Raw genomic sequence first — 24,835 nt, forward strand, 5'->3', positions numbered from 1 at the left:
TTATGTTCTTGGCCTTTAAGAATATTCCAAATGGCTGTTACACTGTTAGCCCCAGCCCACAGGGATCTGCCCAATTTCTTCTTTTTCCAGAGGAAATAACCCAGGCTCTTTGTTGTGCTAATCTAATGGCAGCCCCTTGTGAGCAATCTGGGTATGTAAAAGTGATCTGAAAACTGGATAAAGGCAATGTCATTTAAAATCCAATTAGGGAGGGCAATACATGCTGAAAGATTTATCCAAAACACAGGGCGCAGCCTGTAGAATAAACCCCAAAATCCAATTAATACCACATTCCCAAACATGGGTCCCACAAGTTTTTTTTTCTGCCAGTGTATAATTCCTCGGGTTTCTTCACCAGGGTCAGTTCTCAATGTCCTTTCTGGTCAGGAATTCCTGGACTTTGGCAATGTCAGTGGAGTGAGTGTTTCTTCTTGAAAAGTTCAAAGGCACAGTTGGTCTGTCAGTGGACAGGGGAGAGGTTAGCTAGCACATCACCTTGTCCTTTTTTTCCTGCTATCCAGAAACACAGTTGAACTAGAAGAAAGAATAGGCTAATTATCATTGGGAGAATTCTCCTAATGTAGAGGGGTCTTTTTGCAGTGAGAATCCTGGGTTCAGACAGTCAGTCTTTGGCACTTCACAGCGGTGTCGGTAGTTAGCAGGACTCAATAAGGACCTTTCCAGCATGGAGCCAAAGCAGTCTTTCGTTGGTGGACCTGTACATTGATCCGGTCTCCAGGTTCCATGGAGTGGCAGGGCTGCTAGGGTCTTCGGGTAGTGCGTCTTTACCTGTGTAAAAAGGAAACCTAACACATTGCATTAGTGTCTTTGCAGATTTTACAGCTGGTTGGGCATATTCAAGCCCCCCTTTTCTGGTTGTTAGCCAAGTGTCCTTGAACGAAGTCAGTGTATCTTTTTTTTTTTTTTTTGGACTGAGCTTGCTAATTAAAGTTTTTCTCAGTTAACTCGTTCTTTTTCCTTTTCCCCTTTTTGGCTTCTTTTTTTTAACCTACAAAGGAAACTTTTACTTTTTACTTATACACCTTTTGTTAACAATAAACACATACACATTGCTATGATACAGTACATTAGTCTATTATTTAATATATGCCACATATACCTTTTTACTAAAATAACCTTATTACAGAGCTTTGGAACAACAAGTCAGGACAAGCACACCCACTTTGATGAGTTCATTTAATACAAGCTCTAGTCCAATAGCTTTCCACCATCCCCAGCCCTCTGGCTAGAAGTTTGAGGTAGCCAGAAGGATGCCATGCACAATATGGGGAGTGGGTTAACTCTTCATGTCCTTGCTTCCAAAGACTGTTAATATGCAAATTTTAATAACTTCAATTAAACAATCAATTTAAAAACTTTCAATTAACAGATTTGGCCAATAAAGTTTTTCTTTCTCTTAAGGAAATATACTAGACTTTAGTATATCACATTTTTCCTGATGTATCCAAACACTTTGTATTCTAAGTTGAACAAAACAAGTATCTGCATTTCAATCCAACCCTTTCACTTGATTTTAAACCAGACCATCCCATGAAAATATTAATCACAACAATTCTGGCCACAAGACAAACACCACAAGACAGAACATAGAACACAAAACTTAATTCTTTACTCCATTAGTAAATGCATGGTATATTGAATGCTGTTCAGCTGGCATTAATTTTCTTTGATTATCTGAAAGACAAAAACAGAGGTCTGCCCCTTCTGGGCAGTCAATTATTACTTAAAATACACAAATACCTTTATTGATTTCAGACAACACAGGGGAATTACCCCATATTTTCTTGTATGTGTTTCATAGACAGCCCAGATTTCAGTGGCCTCTACCTTATCAGTTAAATAATTTGCATTAATACAGATGCTTTCTGGTTTGCTTTTTACTTTTAACTCCTGCTTTTAAACACTGAAAGAAAACATCACCACTTATAGTGCCTGAGAGCCTAATAAATTTTCATTTACATAGCACTGTATACATTCTTTAGCTAATTCAACAAAATTGTTCATAGACAAATGATTGCAATCTAATAATTTCTTTGCCTGAATTTGCCAAAAACTTTTCTTTTTAGCATTTTTACAAAGTTCAACTGCTGTTCCCTCCAGCAACTACAGAGTTAACTCTTCACTCTCCTTTAAATCACTTGCTCTTCCCTTAAATCACTTGCTTTGTCTTTCAACAGCCACTTACCAATTCAAATCGCCATTCCAAATATCCTCCTGAGTATTTGAAATCCCCATGCTTATACTCACTTACTTCTTCCTTCCACTAGACCCTCAAAAGTTTCCAACCTGTTCTCCAAGCTCTCTGTCTGTTGCCTGCCCGCCTGGGCCCGATCCTTTTTTTTTTTTTTTTTTTTTTTTTGCGCTGAACCGTTTCTTTCATGGGCTTCTGCCCCCACCCTTCTGGTCTTTTCCCTAAAACATTTTATTCACAAGACTACCCGAGTCCTCCCGTGTGAGGCTCGCCACCTGGGCAAAACGCATGGCCCACTGGCGTTTAACTATTTAATTGCCTCTTGTAGCAAACACACTGCTGTTACGGCGTATGCTGAGCACGAATGGTTACATTTTAACAAGTCCCTGAAGGACTGGTACTTGCTTAGCCAGGGCTTCCTTTTGTAACTGGAAGTCCTGTTTCAAGGCCTGCAACTTGCCCTGGGCGCAGGTTTGAGTTGCTGCCTGGTTCATGATCTATGTTCTTAATTGCTCAATTCTAGTTATCAAGTACACATTTTTTTCCTTTTCTCCAACTACTCTATTGCCCAGTCCTGCTACGACTGGGGGTAGATCCACCTGCCACCCTTCCTGGTCAACCAGGGTGGAGAGAGGAATGCTAAACCCTTCTCCAGTTCTCAGACTTACTGCAGCTGAGAATGGGCACACCTTTAATTATGCAATCCTCAACATATAACACCAACAATACCAAACAAAACAAACATAAAATAACAAGGGTAAACAAATAGATGGTGTGAATTCTGCAGGGCTCCCCCATTCTTAATTGCTCACCAAACTGTGACAAATTTCTGTTACCAATTTATGCCTCATGTCAGGTGATCAAACTGACACTGCAGGACGGTGGGGGAGGATAGAGACAATACACCATATAACCAAATTTTAAAGCTTCATTAAAATGATAAAACAACAATGGAGAGTGTTGGGAATGCTCCCACATCACTCAAGAAAGATATGAATGCCCCATACTTACACATATCCAGACTGGCCACGTCTGTATATAACATTCAGAAAAGGGGAATAGGTGGACGGGAGATTATCCTGTATACAGCTTGTTCAGAATTTCCAACATGCTTCCGCTCTTGGGAGGGCTGTTCTTTTACACCCTGGAATCTCCTGCAGTGTCTCTTTCAGAGATTCCAGTCCAGGTCAGCTACCTGTGGCTTCTCCAGTGTCACCAAGCCACACCAGCACCAGCACCCGTCACAAAGTCAGACTCTTGGATCTCACCAAACAGTTAAGCTTTGCAAATGTAATCTTAGTTCTGTAACTTGTACTGCCTTTGGTTTGCCTGTCTCTATTTTTCCACAGTCAGCTGGGGCTGAAAGCAGTTTTTTTTTATACTTAACATAGTCTGTACTGATCCTTGACCTTGAGCATAAAACAACTTTTTTTTTTTATCTCTGGGCGAAGCTGAGTTTTAAATTAACCCGTTCCTAGACAAATTGCTCACACTGTGTCAGAGGCTTTTCTTTGGTGATTAAGAGCTCCTCTGAGATATATTATCTTATCTAGATTAAAGGTACCTTTTAATGGACATTGTTTAGATAGATTTTCACGTGTGTGAAGATTCCAATCCTCTAAATACCTGCAGGTTTTAGGACCATAATGTACGCACATATAATATGCTGGGGTACCCTTAGGGGGTGAGGTGGAATGTTTAGACTGTCCCTTACCCATTTTCTACTTACACACGCAGAGAGGGTGTCCTGTCCGCGCTAGCGGCTCATAAACCAAGGATCTCTCCCACAGGGCACCCACACAGGAGAGACTAACGAAGACGACCACGACTCTCCTACACCTCCCCTCAGCAAAGAGCGTCGGCCAGTCTCCGGGAGACGGCGCCGCCCACTCCGATCGCATCCAGTGAGACGACCAGACTGTCAGTAGCCCACACAGAAAGGAAAGGGGGGAGAGAAGATGGGTTCACACACTCCTAGACCCGGTTATCACAGTTTCGGCTTCCAGTACATCAATATAACGAAAAACAAAAGTACCCCTACCAGGAATAAAAACAACAGCATAGTAGTCACATTCCCATAGTCGTTCGGCACGGCCCCGAACTAGTGGAGTTAACAGAATTATTCATTAGCCGTGGCTGTACCTAGGTATCTTAACCAAAAACCTGTTAGGGGCCCAAGGTCCAACCCGCACTTCGGGGGCGTTAATCCTCAAACCCAGGAGGTAACGCACTTACCACGCCCGGAGTGGCCGCGTCCGGCAGGTGGACTCCCCTCTTCTGGTACCGTCTTGTCTCCGTGTCGGTTGGAGTTCTCTATGGAGGGGGCGTAGCCGTCCCGGCCGATTGCGGCGACCCGGAGCTCGAGCAAACCAATAGCTCAAGGTGGCCACTCTCCTGAGCCGTCCTCGGCCGCCGGTCGCGCCCCCTACAGGGAGAGAAGTCCCATCTGGAGTCGCCATTTGTTAGCCAAAAGGGCTCGTTTCCCCCTGGAGCTTACCTAATTACACCAAGGAGGCACGGAGACAGGAAGACGAGTACCACACCCTTTATTGATCGGTCAGCTGAGCGGATGCTCCTCTCGACTAGTGCCAGAGAAAGAGACACACCTTTCATGGCCAAGCGGCCTACTTTTATAGCCGGTAACAAACAACTTAGCCTACGTTTGTCTACGTCATTTGGTTGACCTATAGACCCTGTACATGTATCTATTAGGGGATAATTGGATATGCAGGATACATATATCATTTTGTGGGGGCTACAAGATACATACAGCTGTTGAGGATACATTTGTCATTCTGAAGGGGAAACAAGATACACCCGTCGACCCTTTGTGCTATATACTTTGGAAACATTCATGGGAACACAGCTGCATATACTGGGGAGCCAACATATACTTGGGGAGCCAAATAAAACTGATAAGCAAAATAGCTGACATAGGTAAATACACGGCCTTCAGTCTAATGAGTTCTGTAAGCTTTCCAACACGGTTTGGGCAAGCATAGCATAACTTTGGTTCACTCAGGCCTAATACAAAAAGGCTTCATTAGCACTATGATTTTCCAACACTAAGCACCCAGGGGCAATTTGATCCCAGGCTGGTGGCAGGACTGGGGGAGGCTGAGAGCTCCCTTTGCCTCCCCTCACTCAGCCATGCCAGACTCTGCTGTGGTGCAGCTGAGGACAAAGCCCCAAGGCAGCACGCGGGGCCTCTCACTGACTCCTCAGCTTTTACCCCACCCCACCCCTCCCCAGCGGAGCTTGGGGAGCCATTGGCCAGCCAATGGTGCCACCGAGGGAAGAGCCAGGGCCCCCAGGGATGGACAGGTGGATAAGGAGAGGATGACGGGGCCATTGGAAGTTTACCTGGGCTGGGGGGCCTGTGGCAGTATTGCCCTGCCCCTGCCCTGTGCCCATCATCCCCACCTAAAACAGCCTGGAGGGAGGAGAGCTTAAGACTCCCATTGGGGTAGTGGGAACTGTGACTGCTCAGCACCACTCGGTGGGGGGGCTCATTCCCCCAGGCTCCCCTGGAGTGCCCCAGCTGCTTAGACGTGTCTCTTACGGAAGTTGGGCCCAGTCAGATGGGCAGCCTGTGATAAGAGTCAGCTGCCCCTAGGGCATAGGGGGTGTGACGCACTAGAGGCAGTCAGCCCAGATAGGCCCCACCCACTCCCGAGCTGCCCAAGGAGTGTCCGGTCCAGCCGTGGATCTCAGGCAGGGGCAGCTCTAGGCCCCAGCATGCCAAGCGCGTGCTTGGGGCGGCATGCCACGGGGGCGCTCTGCCAGTCGCTGGGAGGGCGGCAGGCGGCTCCGGTGTGCCTGCGGAGGGTCCGCTGGTCCTGCGGCTTCAGTGGAGCATCCGCAGGCAAGCCTGCGGGAGGTCCACCGGAGCCGCAGGACCAGCGACCAGCAAAGCGCCCCCCGCGGCGTGTGGCCGTGCTTGGGGCGGCGAAATGGCTAGAGCCCCCCCTGATCTCAGGGACGCTTCTTGTTAGCTAAACCCCGGCCAAGGCTGCTGTTTGCTCTTCGGGGTGGGCTGAACCACTTCCTCACAAATTCACCTCCCTTCCCTTTCTCTCACCAAGCCATGAGCCCGGAGGTTCCATTACTGAATCATAGAGGCACAGCCTCAGCATCACGGTCAGCCAGACAGTCACTCTTCACAGCTTGGCTAGCGAGAGAGCTGCATCAGGGCTGTTCATGGATCTGGGCAGGAAGCCAGGACTCCCTCCACAGAAGCAGACTCCTAGATCTATAGAAGTTAAGGTCACAAGGATCAATTGAGATCATCTCATCTGAGCCCCTGCCAAACACAGGGTATAGAACCCACCCAGGGAGTCCTGCAGCAAGCCCATACCTTGTGGTTGAGCTAGAGCAGATCTTGTCACTCGCTAGAATTATCCTCGGCTTTATTAATACTGCAGCTCAGTTGCTGTGATCATGTGGGCAGGATTTCCACCTGAGGGAGCACTTTGCAAATGACAGGGGTAGTTTCCATGTCTGCATGTTGTCCTCATGCCTGCTCTGCCTCCACTAGCATTGCCAGCTTCAAGAGACCAAAAATCACAAGTCAGACCCCAAACATCAGGAGATGTGTGTACAAAGCTTACACTGGGCTTTTGGTCTGTCTTTAGATGGTTGAGCTCTCCCTGGCCATCCCCAGGGTATGGGTGGCAATTAGTGTTGCCAATGCTTCCAAACGTATGGGGGGAGGTGACATTAGCCCCCACTGCAGGAAATCACTCCACATCTGCCCAACACCTGCTCAGCAGTTAATCCTGCCCCCCATCAGTTCTGTTCCCCCCACCCCCGGCTCCCTGCCAAGTCCAGCCGTCCAACCTCACCTCTGCTCCCCCTGGGGCTCTTCATCCCCCTCTCTCAGGCTGGTTGTGGGGGGGGGGGGCTGCAGCAGGCTCCACAGACTAGTTTCGCTCATGGGGGACAGTTTCACTCTCCCAGTGTATCCTAGCTGTCTCTGGAGGTCGTGGTCATGGAAGAAGCGACGATCCTGCAGGTACCCATAGAACTAACCACAAGGGGCCTTGGAGTACTAGGACAGAGACCTTGAACTGGACTCTGTTGGGTGGGAGCCAATGCAGAAAGCAGGGCACCGGGGTGATACATTCACACTCAGTGACCTGTGTTCAGCAGAAGGGCTGCTCCGTTTTGTACTAGTTAGACTGGAGCTAGTGGGGAAACGGAATTTCTATCCTAAGGCATATTCTGCTATTTCAATGTTTGTTTTCATCCTGATACAGACAAATTAAACAGCACCATTTTCCATGGAATGAAATAGCTCAAAAACGTTGAGAATATTTGGAAACAACAAAACAAACTATTTATCTGAACCAAAATACTTGTTTTCAAAATGGTGATTTCCAAATGAAACATTTCTGTTCATAATTTGTGTGTGTATGTGTGTGTGAGGGGTGCGTCATGTGTGATCGGAACTGACATTTCCCATGGAATAATTCAACTTTGACAAAACTACATTCTCTGATTAAAGTGTTTTCTCAGAAGATTTTTGACCAGCTTGCATTGCAACTTCTTCAGGCTGTTTGGCTTCTTTCCTAGATGTAAATCATAATGATTCAATGAGGAGTTCCCAAATGCTTGGCTCACCCTGGCCTGATGGGCTGGGCTGCAAGCTGGATGTGAGTGGCACAACAGTTTCAGTTTCACTGAGCTGGCATTTTGTGGGTGTGCATAGCCACGGCTGGATTAACAATCCTGTGGGCCTAGGGCTATTAGATTTTGTGGGACCCTCGGGGTTTGGAGTGGGGGAGTGGGCTCAGGGCTGGGGCAGGCAATTGAGGTTCAGGAGGGGGTGCAGTTCCAGCTGGGGGAGTGGGCTCTGGGGAGGGGCCAGGATGGGGCAGGGGATTAGGGTGCAGCAGGGAGGTTCGGGGTGCAGGTTCTGGGTGGGTTTGGGTGCAGGAAGGGGATCAGGGCTAGGACAGGGGTTGGGGTGCAGGGTTTGGGAGGGAATTTGAATGCAGAAGGGGGCTTTGGGCTGGGGTAGGGGTGCAGTATGCTGGTTCCAGCCAGGAGGCGCTTACCTTGGGTGTCGGCAGCACAGCAGAGCTAAGGTAGGATCCCTTCCTGTCCTGGCTCCACACTGCTCTGCTCCACAAGGTGGCTGGCATGTCCGGCCCCTAGGCAGAGGGGCCAGGCCACTCTTTGCGGTGCATGCTGCCTGTGCCTGCAGCTCCCATTGGCCATGGTACCCAGCCATTGGGAGCTGTGGAGCCGGCACTGGGGGCAGGGGCAGTGCACAGAGATTCCATGAATGCCCCTCACCTAGGGGCTGCAGGGACACATCGGCGAGCCAGCGCTTGTGGCTCCAGCCCTGGGGGAGTGGTGAGGCTTGGGGACTGGGGTCTGGCCCATGGCATGGAGACTTGCCGCGGGCCAGGTGAAATGAAGCAGTGAGCTGCATCCAACATGTGGGCCTGCGGGGTCCCCCTTGAGCCATGGGCCAGGCTGCAGCCCCTAAAGCCCCTGCATTAATCCAGCCCTGTGCATAGCAAGTGCAATTTACATGCTTGGGGGTTCAGGAAGGAAAGGGTGGTGATGGGAAAGCAACTTACAGTAGTGTGTAAGGACATGGGCAGCCCCCCCAAATCTCTCCTGTAAGCTGCTTTTCCTGCTACCCAGCCTCCAGTTCACCCCTCAGCGTGTAAGTTACACCCAGTTTGCACACCCACCAAACCCAGATTGGTGCATGTTATGCTACAGACTTACACCCACTCCTTGACACCCTACCCGCTATGTGTGGCTGATACCTCCATCTATGTCACTGATGAATATAGCCCAGAGAACTCCACAGGAGGCACAGCTGTTTCCCCCAGGCCTGCACTGGCCCCCACTATGCTGAGTGCTGCAGACCAGCCTGCCTGGCCTATCAGTGCTGTGGGGCTGGTCTCTGGTCTCCTTGAGCCATGGGGTTACAGAGGTGTAAGTACCACCCCCCAGCTTGAGGTTACACTACAGCTCAATCAGTTCCACCTCTTTTGTTTTAAGAGTTTGAGTCTGGCTCACAGATTTCCAACCTGCTGCCAATCTGATCAGCAGCCGCTTTCAGCACCTGTGGGCCCCGCCCAGGACAAGGTGCAACCTGCTGCTTGTTTGCTTCTCTGCCTGGCTCACGTTTGGCAGAGTCCCTGGGTTAGCCAGGAGAAGCCAATAAAGGAAGAGGGAGTGGGGAGGTAGGAGCAGAAACCCAATCAGGGGCTTCCCTGGTGAGGTGTTGGCTTCCAAAGCCTGCCCTGCTGTCAAATAGGGGAACTGCTCCTTTATCTCAGCCTCTTAAATCACTTCAAGTCCGCAGCCAATCCCAGGCACCTGTCCTGGGCCCCAGGTGAAATGGAGGACAGGGAGCCAGGAGCCCTAGGCTCTATTCCACCCTCTGTCATTAACATGCAGGGCAGTGTGCCAACAGTCCTGTATTACAAGGAGCATCCCTTATTTATTTAAATAAAAAAATTGCCTGTTCTGTACTAAATCCATATGCCTTTTCCCCATGTTTCTACCAGGAGTGTAGTGTTGCTAGCACCCGAAATCCAGGATGGAGTAGCGCTCCAGCACTTCCCTTTGCAAAGTGCTGCTGGCTGACAACTGGACCCAGAACATGGGATCGCATCACCACTTAAATTTTGCCCGGCTACTGCACCACTCTGTTCCTGGCTGGACCCCCAGCAGTGGAGCAGACAAACACCAGAAACTTCAGCCTCCAGTTCAGCTCCCAGCACCTGCATAGAACCTGCACAGGAGCTGCTGCAGCTGCATGGCTCAGCACCTAAGGCCCTGGGTTCCTTGCAGCACCCAGAGCTGGAGAAAGATCCTCTGGAAGGATAGGGGAGGAGAAGGGACTCATCCCCAAAGACTCAGGTCAAGTCTAGGGACATCTGCGGTCTGTCCTGTATTTTGGAAATACGTTAGCAACCCTGTGACCTTGGTCAAGTCCCTTAGCCAAAATGATCAACAGTGGCTACTGGTCTGGAGTGTCTCCAGCTTGGTGCCCAACTGAGGAATTGTGGAGCCTGGATTCCAGCAGGGCTGAGCCCCTGCAGCTCCAGACAAAATCAATGAGCTCAGCCCCTCTAAAAACCAGGCCCCAGAGGGCTTGAGTTGGACACCAAGAATTGAGACACTCAAAAACACTGCCCTTCACCTCCCTGTGCCACGGTTAGCTGTAAAATATGATAGTAACCCCCTGACAGGCACACTGTGAGCTTCATGCACTCATGTTTGGGAAGCATCTGGAAGCGTGGGACAGAAGTCCCCTTGCGGACAGTGTGTCACTGATGTGCGCAGGAGGTCAGTGAGTTTAAGGCCAGATCATCCAGTCTGACTTTCCATGTAACACAGGCCATTATATCTCACCCAGCTACCTCTGTACAGAGCCCAGTAACTTGTGTCTGGCTGGAGCAGCAGTAACTCAGCTGCAGGGATCTGTGTTAATTACCCAAGTGAGGCCTGGTCCCACCTGGTCTTCCAGCAGATCACCTGGCCAGCCCTGTGGTGTCAATTGTTGTTTCTGTCACAGTCACAGCTGCCATGGGAAGTTGCAGTGTCAGCTGTGCCTCCTTGATGCTGCTGGCAATGGCATTGTCACCCTGGTGCCCCGGCCGGGGCTGGCCACTCTGTTGCTGGGCCAGATCCACACGCTAATGCTCAGCCAGCCAGCTCTGCCCAGCACAGACCATAGGGCATCCCCAGCTCTTCCGCCCACAGGCAGGGGTGGCAGTTCCACTTCTGAGGCAGCATTGAGGACTCGATCCCCCTCCCATGGAAATCAGTGGAGTCAGTTTTCATGGATTTAAATGGGGCCTGGATTGGACCCTTGAAGAGGAATCACTGAGGGGAACACTGAAGGTCTGTGATTTGATATAAAAGCTCCCCCAGTACAGTCCTAATGGCAGGTCTGGGGTACCACAGCCCTGGTTGCTCACCACACTGCCTGCAGTACCTGGGAGAGCCTTCCCACCCCCACACCTCCCAGAGCCCCAGCTCCCTTAGGAAACACAGCTCAGAAGTCTGACTCCACATCCTGTAGCCTCACCCCGACTTCCCACATCAGCACTTACTGCCTTCAGCTCCCCTCCCCATTTAGCATCCCTGCCTGCTCTCTCACCTGCTGTCACCTGGCTGCTGTGTGTGGGGTTGTGTGATCTGAGACCAGATGACGCTGTATTATGGAATACCTTGCAAGCCCCACCCCAATTCCCCTTACCACCCATAAAATAATTGATGGGGATTAGGACTGGGAGTCAGGACTCCTGGGTTCTATCCCCAGCTCTGTGCCCTTGTGCAGTCATTAGATTTCCCAAGATGCTGAGTCCCTTCCACCTCCACTGACTTCAACTGGAGTTCAGGGTGCTCAGTAAGTACCTCTGAACATCAAGCCTGTAATTATCCCCTGCCTCAGTTTCCCCACAGTCCCTGCTCATGTGCTGATGCTGAACCCCATTTGCAAAGCACCTGCAGATCTGTGGATGAGAAGTCTGAGTAAGTTCAGGCTGGAAATGAAAAGAAGGTTCTAACGCCAGAGCAGGAAAGTTCTGGAACAGCCTTCCAATAAGAGCCAGCTGGAGCAGGATTATTATAGTAACATGAATGTTCAGGAGGGGAAAGGGGGTGGGCTTCTCAGCTCAACATTCTAACACAGTGAAAAAGCAACAGTAACTTTCACCCCTGTGGAGGTGCTCAGGGAAGCTAGAGCTGCTTCTGTGGAAGCAGGTAGAGGTCCTGGCAGCTACCTCCCCTCTCTCTCTGTGTCCTACTCCGATTCCTTTGTAAAGGTCTTTATGTGTCCTCTCAGCTAAGGCTTCATTCTCCTCTGAGTCTCTTTCTGTAGGGTAGCTCGCTATCCTGTCCTGTTTGGTCGATAAACAAACCCAGGGCATCAACTACAGGGCATATCCTTGCCTTATCATAGTACTCATCATAGCTACAGCATTCGTTACTACTGCATTGCCCTGTGATTCACAGACCACGAGAGAACCATCATGTTTTCCTTTCTCCCTGGGCTAGTCTGTGTGTTGCAAACAAATTTCTCCTTTCATTTCTGTTTGGGGATCAGGAATGGAATTAGGGAAGTTTGGTTTGGAAAAGGCAAGAATTCTGGAAATATTATCAAAGCTGCTAAAACGCTCAGCTGGATGAAACGGAATCTGTGCAGACAGGATTGCTAGAGGGGTGCCACTGAGCCAGGGACATTACTGGGGAAAGTTTTACAAAGAATGGAGTTGAAGCCAATCAGGAATCAATTGTTTATAAAAAGGGCCTGCAGTTTTACAAAGTGGTCAGTAATTCTGGCATCTTGAGACAGCCTTGAACCAAATGTGCTGTGAGTACGTGGTGCCTCTAAAAACCAGCCCCCAAAGTACAGAACACTTTCAGCCAGTGACAGTTATAGATCTTGAGCCTTGATTATTGGACCCCCTCCTCCTATTGATCTGCCTCTTCAGACTGTAGTTATGGTCAGTTAAGTGGCTGTGTGCAGTACAAGTGCTTCTTTGTACTCCCCATCTCTGCACCTGGTGTGTTCCCTGGGAGCACCCGCTGACTTTACCAACACAAACCTCATTTCCCTTTTCCTGGCATGACACAGCCCATGCAGGAGCCCAGCTCTGTCCTGCACCATTAGCAGGATTCCGAGATTCCAAGGCAGAAGGGACCATAGTGATCACTAGACTGACCTCCTGTCAATCCCAGCCCAGAGAACGGACCCACAATAATTCCTGGAGCAGATCTTTTAGAAAAACATCAGGTCTTGATTTCAAAACTGTCAGAGGAGAAACCACCTCAGCCCTTGGTGATTTGTTCTGATGGTTAATTACTCTCACTTAGACAGAATGGTTGTCACTGGAGTTCTGACTGCAGAATCTTTATTACTGGTGATGGTGGAGAAAGCAGCAAAAACCCAGCCTGGTTTTCAGATCCTAGGCACAGTTAGCAGCATTGGCCTTTGTGGCTTGAGAGCAGAACCCAGTTGATGCTACCTTTGGCAATTGCCTTGCACCAACCCCTGCTGCCTTCCATCCAAGGATCTCAAAGCATGCTGTCAACATAAATGAATGGAGGATTCTCACCCTCAGGCTGCACTCCCAAGAAATGCTACTCGCCTCATTTCATAGACAAGGAAGTAGAGGGGCAGAGAAGCCAAATGACTCCCTTATGGTCACAATGCAAGTCTCTGGCATAGTCAGACCTTGAGCCCAGGTCTCCTGACTCGACTCTGCTGCACTATCCACCAGACCATCTTTCCTTTGAGAGAGAGAGAGAGAGACAGGGAACATATGGAATTACAAGGTGCCACCTTTACACCAACTAACCAACAGCTGTGAAGAGCTGCCCCTATTTGCACCCAGAGCTCTGTGCCAGACACTCGGGATAGAGTCACAGGATCAGCGTCTCCTGCCTGAGAACAAACAGCTTGGCTTCACCTCGGCTTCTCTGCAGCAAGAGAAGACAATGGTCTTCTTATGATGTTCTCTTTTGTGCAAAGGCCACATTCTGCTCTTGGTTACCCCACTGTGAATCAGGAGTAACTCCAATGAAATCTGCAGGTCTCATTCTGAAGTGTTTGTACAGCTCCTAGCATGGTGTGGTCCTGCTCCATGACTAGGGCTCAAGGGTACCACAGTAATACAAATAATAGTTCTCCTCTCCTTTACATTGATGTAAATCAGAAGTAACACCATTGGAGTCAATGGGGCAGATCCTCAGTTGCCAATGTAGGTCAGCTGGCTCAATGGTTCTAATCACATTCACTGAAGAGAAGCATGCTGGGAGCTAATGCAATAAGCAGTGTCACTGTAATTGGGTTGTTCTGGTAGGAGGCATAGGAGAAAGAAGACATCTTTATCTTAGAGTGGCCAGAGTGACAAGAGGCATGCTGACTCTTAATGAATCACTTCTATAAAAAGGACCAGATTGTGATTTCCCTTTTACCGGTGTAAACCTGGAGTAGCTCCACTGACTGCACTGGGGTTACTCTGGATTTATACTGGTGAAGCTGAGATCAGACCTGCTGACAAGCACTGTTGGCCCCAAATCCAATTTAAGTGCTGTATTCCAACACCTTTGAACGGCAAATAATTGTTTTCTCCACTGCTGAGGACACCAAAAAGCCACGCGCACGCTGGCTATGCAGTGACAAGGACGCACAGAGCCCGGAGCGCTGGGCAGGTTCCCAACGGCATCGGCCGTCAAGTTACAGCACCAACAAGGAAGCCATGTTGAAGTCTGCCCCATTAGAAAGGCAGGAAAAGGATGGGGCATGGGAAGCACCCATCTGGCCTTGTCTGAAATGACCCCTGTGTAGTCACAGTATATTGCTCCCCAGAGTCCTGGTGAACATGCTGGGCCAAATCCTTGGCTGGTGTGAATCAGTCCCATTGATTTCAGTGGAGCTGTGGCAGCTTATACCCACTGTGGATCTAGGCCCAGGAGTGCATCCAGAATGATGGTGACTGTTTTCAAGCTTGTGTCATGGCTGCCATCTTGGTCACCAGTCTGGGGATTGAACCAGGGGCGTCCAGGGTTAAGAGCATGAGCTGCTGCAGCTTGAGCTAAAATCCAATCCCTGCCTCACTAGGGCTGCAACGGCCTCATATCCTCTATGGATCAGGCACCGCAAGGACCCAGTATCACTCCCCAGTGCGTTGTACTTAGACACCTACCCTCATACAGGTTCGGCCCTGATTCCCCCTGCACCTTCCTTCACCCTTACACCCTGCGTCAACAGGTGTCAAATGTTCCCCGATCAGTGCAGCCCTTTATACCCACTTTGCCCTGGTATAAACAACTCCACAAGGTGCTAGGCAGTGGAAGATCAGGCCCATTAACATGCACTGGGGATTTTTGATCATCACAAGAACGTTTTGGTCTGGGTAAGAGGATTTCAGCTTAGAAGAGTAAATCCCCAGCTGCTTCCTGCCAAACAGGTCACCGCTGTGGACAGCGTTAGCTCAACTGACTTCCCAGAGCTTGGCTTGGAAGGAGGCCAGAAGAACGAACAGAGCGTGCTAATTTCCACAAGCTGCAGGGAGCAGCGGGTATGGGCTCCCTTAGCACCACTGTGGTCAGTGTTTGTGTCATCCAGTGGGAGTGGAGCGTGTGAGATGGGGGCTTGAGTGAGTGAGAACCTGTTTGAAAAAGCAAACTACAAAGTACTCCAAATGCTGCTGCTGCTACTGTATTCTCAGCCCATCAGGGTGGGCTAATGGCCAAAGCTGGGGACTGGGAGCCAGGACTCTTGGATTCTAGCCTAGTAATGCCACTGATTTGCTGGGTGATCTTGGGCAAATTTGTCTTTGTGCCTTGCTTTCCCCATCTATAAGGTGGTAATGATACCTACTTCCCACCAGGGGTGAGGCCCAGCAGCTCTTTGAGATCCCCAGATGACAGGCATTTAGCATGCTGATAATGATTTCAACTAACTAGGGCAGGCCTGCACAACTCGTAAAGCGGCGAGGGCCACATTCCTCCAAAGAAAACAGCTAAGGGCCGAAACCTCTGGGCTCCGCAGAAACACCCCGCCCCAGGGCTGCCCAGCCCTGGGGAAACAAACACTCCTTCCCCAGCGCCACCCCCACCAAAACAGCTGTGGGCCAAAAAGGAAGGTTGGGGGTGGGGAGGTGATACTTGATTTTAAATCAGCCAGGGGCTCCCAGCTGAAGAGGTGGCTGGGAGCCCTCAGGGGCAAATTAAAGGGCCCAGGGCTCCGGCGGCTGGGGGAACCCGGCAGGGTCGGCTCTAGGTGTTTTGCTGCCCCAAGCAAAAAAAAAATTTGGCTGACCCCCATCCCAGCCCTGGGCTCCCCCTGTACCTCCCTGCTGCCCCAGTCCTGGGCTCTCCCCCCACCCACACCCCCTGTCACCCCAGCGCTGGGCTTCCCCCTTTCCTCCCCACCAGTGCCCTCCCCCCACCCCACTGCTGCCCCAGCGCTGGGCTCCCCTCCACCAGTGCCCCCCCCACACCTCCTGCCGCCCCAGCCCTGGGTCACTGGTAACTCGCTCCCAGGGTGGGTCATTCAGCAGGAATTTTGGATGTGCACAAAACACAGACAGGATTGGTTCCCATATGGTTACAGAGCTGCAGTAAAGTGGAACAATTTTCAGCTTGTGTGATTGGAGGATATCTGGATGCATATTATAAGACTGTCCTCCATAAATGAGGAAAAGTTGAGGTGCCTTTATTATTCTTTTGTTCCACTCTTTTTTTCTATGGGGAACTTGCCAATGCAATATCACTGTCTTCCTTTTAAACAAACAGAAAGGCAATGGCTGTTGAAAATAGCAATTCCAGTGCTAATAAGCATTTCTTGCTCAATTTTATCCTACTTTTTCTACAGCAAGTTACAGTGGATCAGTATATTTGATTTGGGAGAAATGAAGTAACAGCTGCCCAAACTGAGCTTGAGCACTCCTGAATTTTGAGATGTTCAAATCTGGAAGGCAGGTGCTGGGGGTGGGGGGGCTGTGGGCTCCGCGGGGGAGCATGGCAGCAACATGTCTGGAGGTGCACGGAGCCAGACACGCTGGTCTGAGTGGCACGGTAAGGGGGCTGGGGGTTGGAGAAGGGGTAGGGGGTTCCAGGGGGCAGTCAAGGGACAAGGAGCAGGGGGGGTTGGATGGGGCGGAGGTTCGGAGGGGGGGCAGTCAGGGGACAGGCCGCAGTAGGATAGGCATGGGAGTCTCAGGGGTTCATCAGGGGACAGGTAGGGGATGAGGTCGTGAGGGGAAGCTGGGGGGATCTCAGGAGGGGGCAATTGGGGACAAGGAGAAGGGAGGCTTAGATAGGGGCTGGGGTCCCAAGGGGCAGTTAGGGGCAGGGGTCTCGGGAGGGGGTAATCGGGGATAAGGAGCAGCAGCATTTAGATAGGGGTGGGGTCCGGGGCGCGGGGTATCAGGGGACAAGGACCAGCGGTGTTAGATAGGGGGTGGGGGTCCTGGGGGGCAGTTGGGGCAGGGGTCTGTGGAGGGGGCAATCAGCGGCCGTGGGCTGGGATTCAAAGGGCTCTGGGCTGCCCTCCGCTGCGGACAGCGCAGAGCCCTTTGATTCCCCTCCGTGGCTGGGATTTAAAGGGCTCTGGGCTCCCCGCAGCTGCAGGCAGCCCAGAGCCCTCTGACTCCCGGCCGCGGCTGGGATTCAAAGGGCTCTGGGCTGCCCGCAGAGCGCCGTGTGCGGGGGATTCAGAATCCCCCCCGCGGGCCGCACAGTGAGGCTCCGCGGGCCGCATGTTGTGCAGGCCTGTACTAGGGTGTGGTTTCCTAGGAGTTTGACACAAATGATCAGAGGGCTTGAACTGTGTGAGGTTTAAAGAGCTCAATCCACCTAGACTGGACTAGAGACAACAAAGCAGGGGACATGAGCACCCTCTACAAATAACCCCCAGCATGGGGAGCGATTGTTCGGTCTGGAACAAAGAAAAGGGACCAGCGAGCTCCCTTAGAGAGGAATCCCAGAGTGTGTAACATTGATTCAAGCACCACATGTCCCCAGGGCCACCTGGGGGCAAGTGGGGCAATTTGCCCCAGGGGCCCCGCGAGCCCTGGCCCGGCAGTGGTCCGGGTCTTCAGTGGCATTTCGGTGGTGGGGGGCCCTTCAGTGCTGCTGAAGACACGGAGCGACTGAAGGGCCCCCCGCCGCCGAAGACCCGGACTGCCGCCTGGTGAGTACAAGCGCCGCAGCTCCCCCACTTTGCCCCAGGCCCCCTGAATCCTCTGGGCGGCTGCATGTCCCAGCTGTTTGCAGTGCTTCTGCCATAATGCTTGAGGTGGAGGGTGTAGCTCCCGCTGCCTAGCCAATAAGCCTTTTTGTGGAAGGGGAAAATGGGGCAATTTAATGGGGGGAGGGAGTGTCCCACATACCCACCTGGCCCCTCCCTGTGAGCACACCAGGGGCTCTCTGCTGTTTTACTGCCGGGGTGGAGAAGGAAACACACTGAGCAACTGGATGGCCAGACCCTCCAGCTGAGTTGTGCTCAACACAAGAGGGGGAGGAGGGGAAATAGGGAAGGGGCATTAAGCCACCTTTATGCTGCCCTAATCCTGGAGCTGGCCAGGCAGCAGGCCAGGCCCAGGCATATGTTAGAGCAGCCTGAAGGCTGCTTATTTTACACCCAGCTGCCTATGAGCCAAGGAGACATTCTAGCAACCAGGGATCACTGAGCGGGAGGAATACCCTAGCCATGCTCTTTGCCCCCAGCCACAGGCCCTGTGCCAAGGCTGTAGTGCAGGAGTCACTACAGCAGCCCTCGCCCCCCAGACTGTCCTGCACTGGGAGAATCCTTCGGGACTAGTCACTTTGCATCACTGGATGGGGCCAAGCATGAGGCTCACTGTCCTGCATGAAGAAATGGCTTAAAGAAGTGGCTTATATCCAGATATACCAATCTACCAATCTCCTAGAACTGGAAGGGACCTTGAAAGGTCATTGAGTCCAGCCCCCTGCCTTCACTAGCAGGACCAATTTTTGCCCTAGATCCCTAAGTGGCCCCCTCAAGGATTGAACTCACAACCCTACCTATAGCTCAGTGGTTTAAGCATTGGCCTGCTAAACCCAGGGTTGTGAGTTCAATTCTTGAGGGGGCCACTTAGGGATCTAGGGCAAAAATTGGTCCTGCTAGTGAAGGCAGGGGGCTGGACTCTATGACCTTTCAAGGTCCCTTCCAGTTCTAGGTGATTGGTATATCTCCAATTATTACTATATCATAGATATAAGAGCTGGAAAATTAGCCCATGAAATTAATAGGCAGCAGGCTTAATACAAACAGGAGGAAGTAGTTTTTCACACAATGCACAACTTGCCTGTGGAACTTACTGCCATGGGATGTTATGATGGCCAAAAGAATCACTGGTTTAGAAAAGAAATGGATAAGTTCATGGAGAATAGGTCCTTCAATGGCTATTAGCCAAGATGGTCAGGGATGCAACTGCATGCTTAGGGTGACCCTAAACCTCTGACTATAAGCCGGGAGTGGATCATTCTATAATTGTCCTGTTCTTTACACTCCCCCTGAAGCTCTGGAACAGGCCACTGTTGGGAGACAGGACCTTGGGCAAGACAGATCATGGTCTGACACACTATGGCAGCTCATCTGTTCTTAAAAGACCTGTGAGGTAGGTCATCTAGTCCACGCTCTAGGATCCAGGCAGACTGGTCTGCTATTTTAGTGCCAGGAAGAATTTCTTATTCCCAGTGTGTCTGTATGGGAGGTGGGTTAGATCGCTTTGCCATTAACAAAGCTCTTTGGTATTTGTTCATTGTGAGAGCTGGATCTCAAGGGGAAGCGAATAGGACACTGCTATATTCAAAGCATGGTCTTCATGTAAGGAATGTCAGAGCACCACCATCACGCTGCACCTGGATGATGTATAGTCCATGTTCAGGGTAAAACTGAGTCAGAATCTAACCACTGGGACTTAGAGCATTCAGCTCTGGCACTTTCTGCTTTCCATTTGCATCCCAGTGCTCAGCGTGAAGCCTGTATGCTGACAGGTACATGGTACTATCGGTGGAATTCAGGCTGCAGGGCAGGAAATTCCCCACATCACAGGAGGAAATGTAAGGCTCCTGAGCTGTGTTTTGGATCAGCGTCACCCAAGTTTTATTAACTAGATAAGTTTACTCGAGACATTCAGGTCCCAGAGTAGAGGCACCAAGGACCACAAAGCTATGTAACAGATTTTGACTGCAGCAAAGCATGATCTGCTTTTCATAAAGCAATGGTTAGTTAATAATTAACAGGACTCAGGAGAGGGCTGAGATTTCACATCTGTCACCAGCTGCAAGAGATCGGTTGCTAGCTGGGTCACTGCTATCCCCATGTTACCCATTCATCTCCATCCCTTTGAAATTGCCTCCATCTCCTGGAGAACTGAGAACGTAGCTACAAACTTAGAATGAGACGCAGGTGGCCTAAGAGCCATGCATGGGTGGAATGCCAGCTATTAGATATGTTTGTGCAGAAGACACTAGAACATCTCCTGCATGCGGCTGTTAGTGCAACTGCAGTGCAAACAATACATCACAATGAAAGAGGGGGCTAGGTTTTGTCTGACTAGCTGAATGTGATGCTGCATTTAGACCATTATGCTGAGAGGGCTAGGAGAATCAAATGCTAATTACACTTAACAAGGTTCAGGCCTGAGTCCATTTTGGTTCTGAGGATTGTCACAACCCTGCTATCTATAACTTTCTTTTCAGGTACAGCTCAGAGGTATTGGCGCCTGTGCTAGTGTGAATACAACTTGACAGAGCCTCACATTTAAATAAAGCAGCTCTGCCTCCTTGTCCCTTCCCTCGAGCCTGTTCTCTTGCCTCCACTAGGTTGTTGCATTGGTGCTAATTAAAGAGCATGTGTAAATAGCCTTCTGTGTGCGCCTCTCAATCTCTCTCTTGTTCCTCTGGAACTTAGACCTTTAGCAGGATTAGTGGGGTGATTTCCCAAAGAACACAGTGGCTTGTACTTCTCACTAAAGCTGTGACCAGCTCAGTGCAGATGGTCTGGAATGTCTGGTAAAGCCCCTCAGCCACACACTCTCACCCTATGTGCTGGTCTGAACCACACACATTCTGCACATAGCACGCTGTCCGTTAGGCAGCCAAGGCTATTCATTAGCAGCACAGACAGACTCCACCAGGGTTTAGAGAGATCTCCGAAAAGAGCCAGGTTTCTCACTAAAAGCCCTGGGCTTTGGCCATAGCTGGGATGCTGAGGATGAGAAGACAGTATCTCAGTTTTGGAATTCTATAGACAAACTCTCACTGTAATTGCCATGCTAGTCAGGTATTTCACAAAGCAACAATCCATAAAAGGCTTAGTTAGAAAGATCTAGACAGATGTACTGGGGAGACAGAATGAATGAGTCGAGCTCCGAAGGACTTACTGTGAGAGACTAAAGAGGACTCAAAATATTTAGATCATCAGTGGCTCTCAACTTTTCCAGGCTACTGTACCCCTTTCAGGAGTCTGATTTGCCTTGCATACCCCCAAGTTTCACTTAAGTTAAAAACTACTTGCTTACGAAATCAGACATAAAAATGCAGGTGTCACAGCACACTGTTACTGAAATATTGCTTTCTAATTTTTACCATATAATTATAAATCAATTGAAATATTTACATTTGTGTTCAGTACATAGAGCAGTATAAACAAGTCATATGAAATTTTCGTTTGAACTAACTTTGCTAGTGCTTTTTATGTTACCTGTTGTAAAACTAGGCAAATATCTAGATGAAATGATGTACCCCTGGTAGATCTCTGTGTACCCCCAGGGGTATGTGTAACCCTGCTTGAGACCCACTGATCCAAGAGAAGGGTAATAGGTGATTTGATATCAGCTTACAAGTCCCTACATGAAGAAGCCATTTCTGTCAGTCTACTATAGACTCTTTAAACTACCAGAAAAAGGCATGAGATCCAGTGGTTGGAAGATGAAGCTAGACAAACTCAGCTTAAAAATAAAGACTACAAAAATGGTGAGGATAGTTCACCATTGGAACAACTAAGCTAGGGATAAGATGGATTCTCCATCACTTGAAGTGTTTTAGAAAGCTATCCATCTAATCTTAAAGACCTGCTCTAGCTCAACTGGAAGTGATGGGCTGGATGCAGGAAGCACTAGGGATGGTTCTCTAGCCTGTGTTATACAGGTCCGAGTAGGTGATCATACAGTCCCTTCTGGCTTTGGAATGTATGAATCTGACCCTCTGAAAAGCTCTGGTTCAGCTGGGGCTGCTGAAACCTGAAGACATGATTTTATGGTGAGCTACTCTGGATAGCCTTTTCCCTTGTCTCCCCAAGGCCCTATGGGGACCTGTCCCTTCTGGTTGTTAGGGCTCTGACTTACTGTCCCCTATGAACGAATGAGATTTTGTTTGGTTTATTGCTGCATCTAACCTGAGGAGGAAACAAACAAGAACAGCCTATTCCGCTCATCTCAATGGCTTTAAATGCAGTTACTGGAGCTTTAAGGGAAGAGAACTTTTTGCTCCATGTGCTCATCAGGTTTCTAATCCCTCCATTTCACAGAAGCAAATAACTATGGGTGTAAGCTCTGCCCAGCTCTGCGGGTTTAGCAGCGATCCATCCCTTTACTGCCTTCCTTCCCTCTGACACCCCCCACCCACTCAGCTCAGGCTGATTTTCTCCTTTATTCTTTGTAAGGGAAAAAAGTAATTTTTTGAGTGAAAGTCGGACAGGCAGCTGCAGTGCCCCCTCCTTTTCTGCAGGGCTAGGGGTGCTCTAACAGGCCTCATCTATGGTGGGGGGTGGGGGAGGGATTGATCTAAGATATGCAACGTCAGCTACGAGAATAAGCGAACAGGGGCTGCTAACAGGGAGTTTCGCAAGGGAGTTTAGAAGGGGAGTGGGAAGGGAGTGGGAATCCCTCGCCAGCCCTAAACCCCTTCCCTGTGGTCCCCCTAAAACCTATAAACCGAACCACATTTCAAAACCCCTTTCTGTAAACCACCCTTCCATTAACTAGGAGACAATGCAGGCAGAAGCCCAGCAGCAGGGTGGGGGCTATCCAGTTTATTGCGCTGAGTGTTGCATGTATGATTACCTGCCCTGTGGGCGGGTGGAGTATGTGTGCAGTCGGTGCAAGGAGCTCCTGGCCCTCAGAGACCATGTACGGACTTTGGAGGCCAGGGTGACGGAACTGGAGGAGCTAAGAAAGGCAGAGAGGTATGTTGATGAGGCTTTCCGGGACACTGTAGAATTGTCCCACCTCCAGTCAGACAGCCCCTGCGCTGTTGAGGAGGATGAAAGGCCCAGGGAAGCAGAGCAGTCAACGGGAGCAGAGGGAAACCTTCCCGTAGTTGGGACCCTCCTTCCAGATGGTGCTAGGGTTGCCTCTCGCACTGAGGTTGTCTCTCCGGGGGAGGGAACTCCATTTTCTAGGAAAAGGCAGATGTTAGTAATGGGAGATTCCATTATTAGAAACATAGATAGCTGGGTTTGTGATGACCGGGAGAACCGCTTGGTGACTTGCCTGCCTGGTGCGAAGGTTGCAGATCTCTCGAGGCATCTAGACAGACTTATGTGTAGTGCTGGGGAGGAGCCGGTGTTCGTGGTACATGTAGGTACCAATGACATAGGGAAGGGTAGGAGAGATGTCCTGGAAGCCAAATTTAGGCTGCTAGGGAAGAGACTGAAATCCAGGACCTCTATGGTGGCATTCTCAGAAATGCTCCCAGTTCCACGCGCAGGGCCAGGTAGGCAGGCAGAGCTTCAGAGTCTCAATGCGTGGATGAGACGATGGTGTAGAGAGGAGGGGTTCACGTTCATTAGGAACTGGGGAAACTTCTGGGATGGGAGGAGCCTATACAGGAGAGATGGGCTCCACCTAAACCAAAGTGGAACCAGACTGCTGGCACTAAACATTAAGAAGGTTGTAGAGCAGTTTTTAAACTAGGAGATGGGGGAAAGCCGACCGCTGCAGAGGAGCGTGTGGATCGGACACAGACTTTTCTTAGGGGAGAGTCTGATGATAGAGAATCTCCAGGTTATAGTCAGGAGCAGAGGACGGAAGAGGATAATGTAAGGGCCAGATCAGATGATAAACAGTCACATAAAAAAGAATCTGGCACATCAGAAAAAGGCAGGCTAATAAACAGGGACAAGTTTTTAAAGTGCTTGTACACAAATGCCAGAAGTCTAAATAATAAGATGGGTGAACTAGAGTGCCTTGTGATAAAGGAGGAGATTGATATAATAGGCATCACAAAAACCTGGTGGACTGAGAGCAATCAATGGGACACAATCATTCCGGGGTACAAAATATATCGGAAGGAAAGAACAGGTCGTGCAGGGGGAGGAGTGGCACTATATGTGAAAGAAAGTGTAGATTCAAATGAAGTAAAAATCTTAAGCGCATCTACATGTTCCATAGAATCTCTATGGATAGAAATTTCATGCTCTAGTAAAAATATAACATTAGGGATCTATTATCGACCACCTGACCAGGACAGTAATAGTGATGATGAAATGCTAAGGAAATTTAGAGAGGCTATCAAAATTAAGAACCCAATAATAGTGGGGGATTTCAATTATCCCCATATTGACTGGGAACATTTCACTTCAGGACGAAACGCAGAGATAAAATTTCTTGATACTTTAAATGACTGCTTCATGGAGCAGCTGGTACAGGAACCCACAAGGGGAGAGGCAACTCTAGATTTAATCCTGAGTGGAGCGCAGGAGCTGGTCCAAGAGGTAACTATAGCAGGACCGCTTGGAAATAGTGACCATAATACAATAACATTCAACATCCCTGTGGTGGGAAGAACACCTCAACTGCCCAACACTGTGGCATTTAATTTCAAAAGGGGGAACTATACAAAAATGAGGGGGTTAGTTAGACAAAAGTTAAAAGGTACAGTGACTAAAGTGAAATCGCTGCAAGTTGCATGGGGCCTTTTTAAAGACACCATAATAGAGGCCCAACTTCAATGTATACCCCAAATTAAGAAAAACAGTAAAAGAACTAAAAAAGAGCCACCGTGGCTTAACAACCATGTAAAAGAAGCAGTGAGAGATAAAAAGACTTCCTTTAAAAGGTGGAAGTCAAATCCTAATGAGGCAAATAGAAAGGAACACAAACC

The 24,835-nt window shown here is 49.6% G+C and overlaps 1 long non-coding RNA gene across 1 annotated transcript; it reads left to right on the forward strand.

Annotated features, from left to right (window-relative positions):
- The first annotated feature begins 9,443 nt into the window (after positions 1–9,443).
- LOC120373941 lies at positions 9,444–10,050 on the forward strand. The gene is made up of 2 exons (XR_005585817.1): positions 9,444–9,572; positions 9,748–10,050. It is a non-coding gene; the product is annotated as an uncharacterized LOC120373941 (long non-coding RNA).
- The last annotated feature ends 14,785 nt before the right edge of the window (positions 10,051–24,835 follow it).

The sequence above is a fragment of the Mauremys reevesii genome, linkage group 10 (genome assembly GCF_016161935.1).
Source record: "Mauremys reevesii isolate NIE-2019 linkage group 10, ASM1616193v1, whole genome shotgun sequence".
Lineage (NCBI taxonomy): Eukaryota > Metazoa > Chordata > Testudines > Geoemydidae > Mauremys > Mauremys reevesii.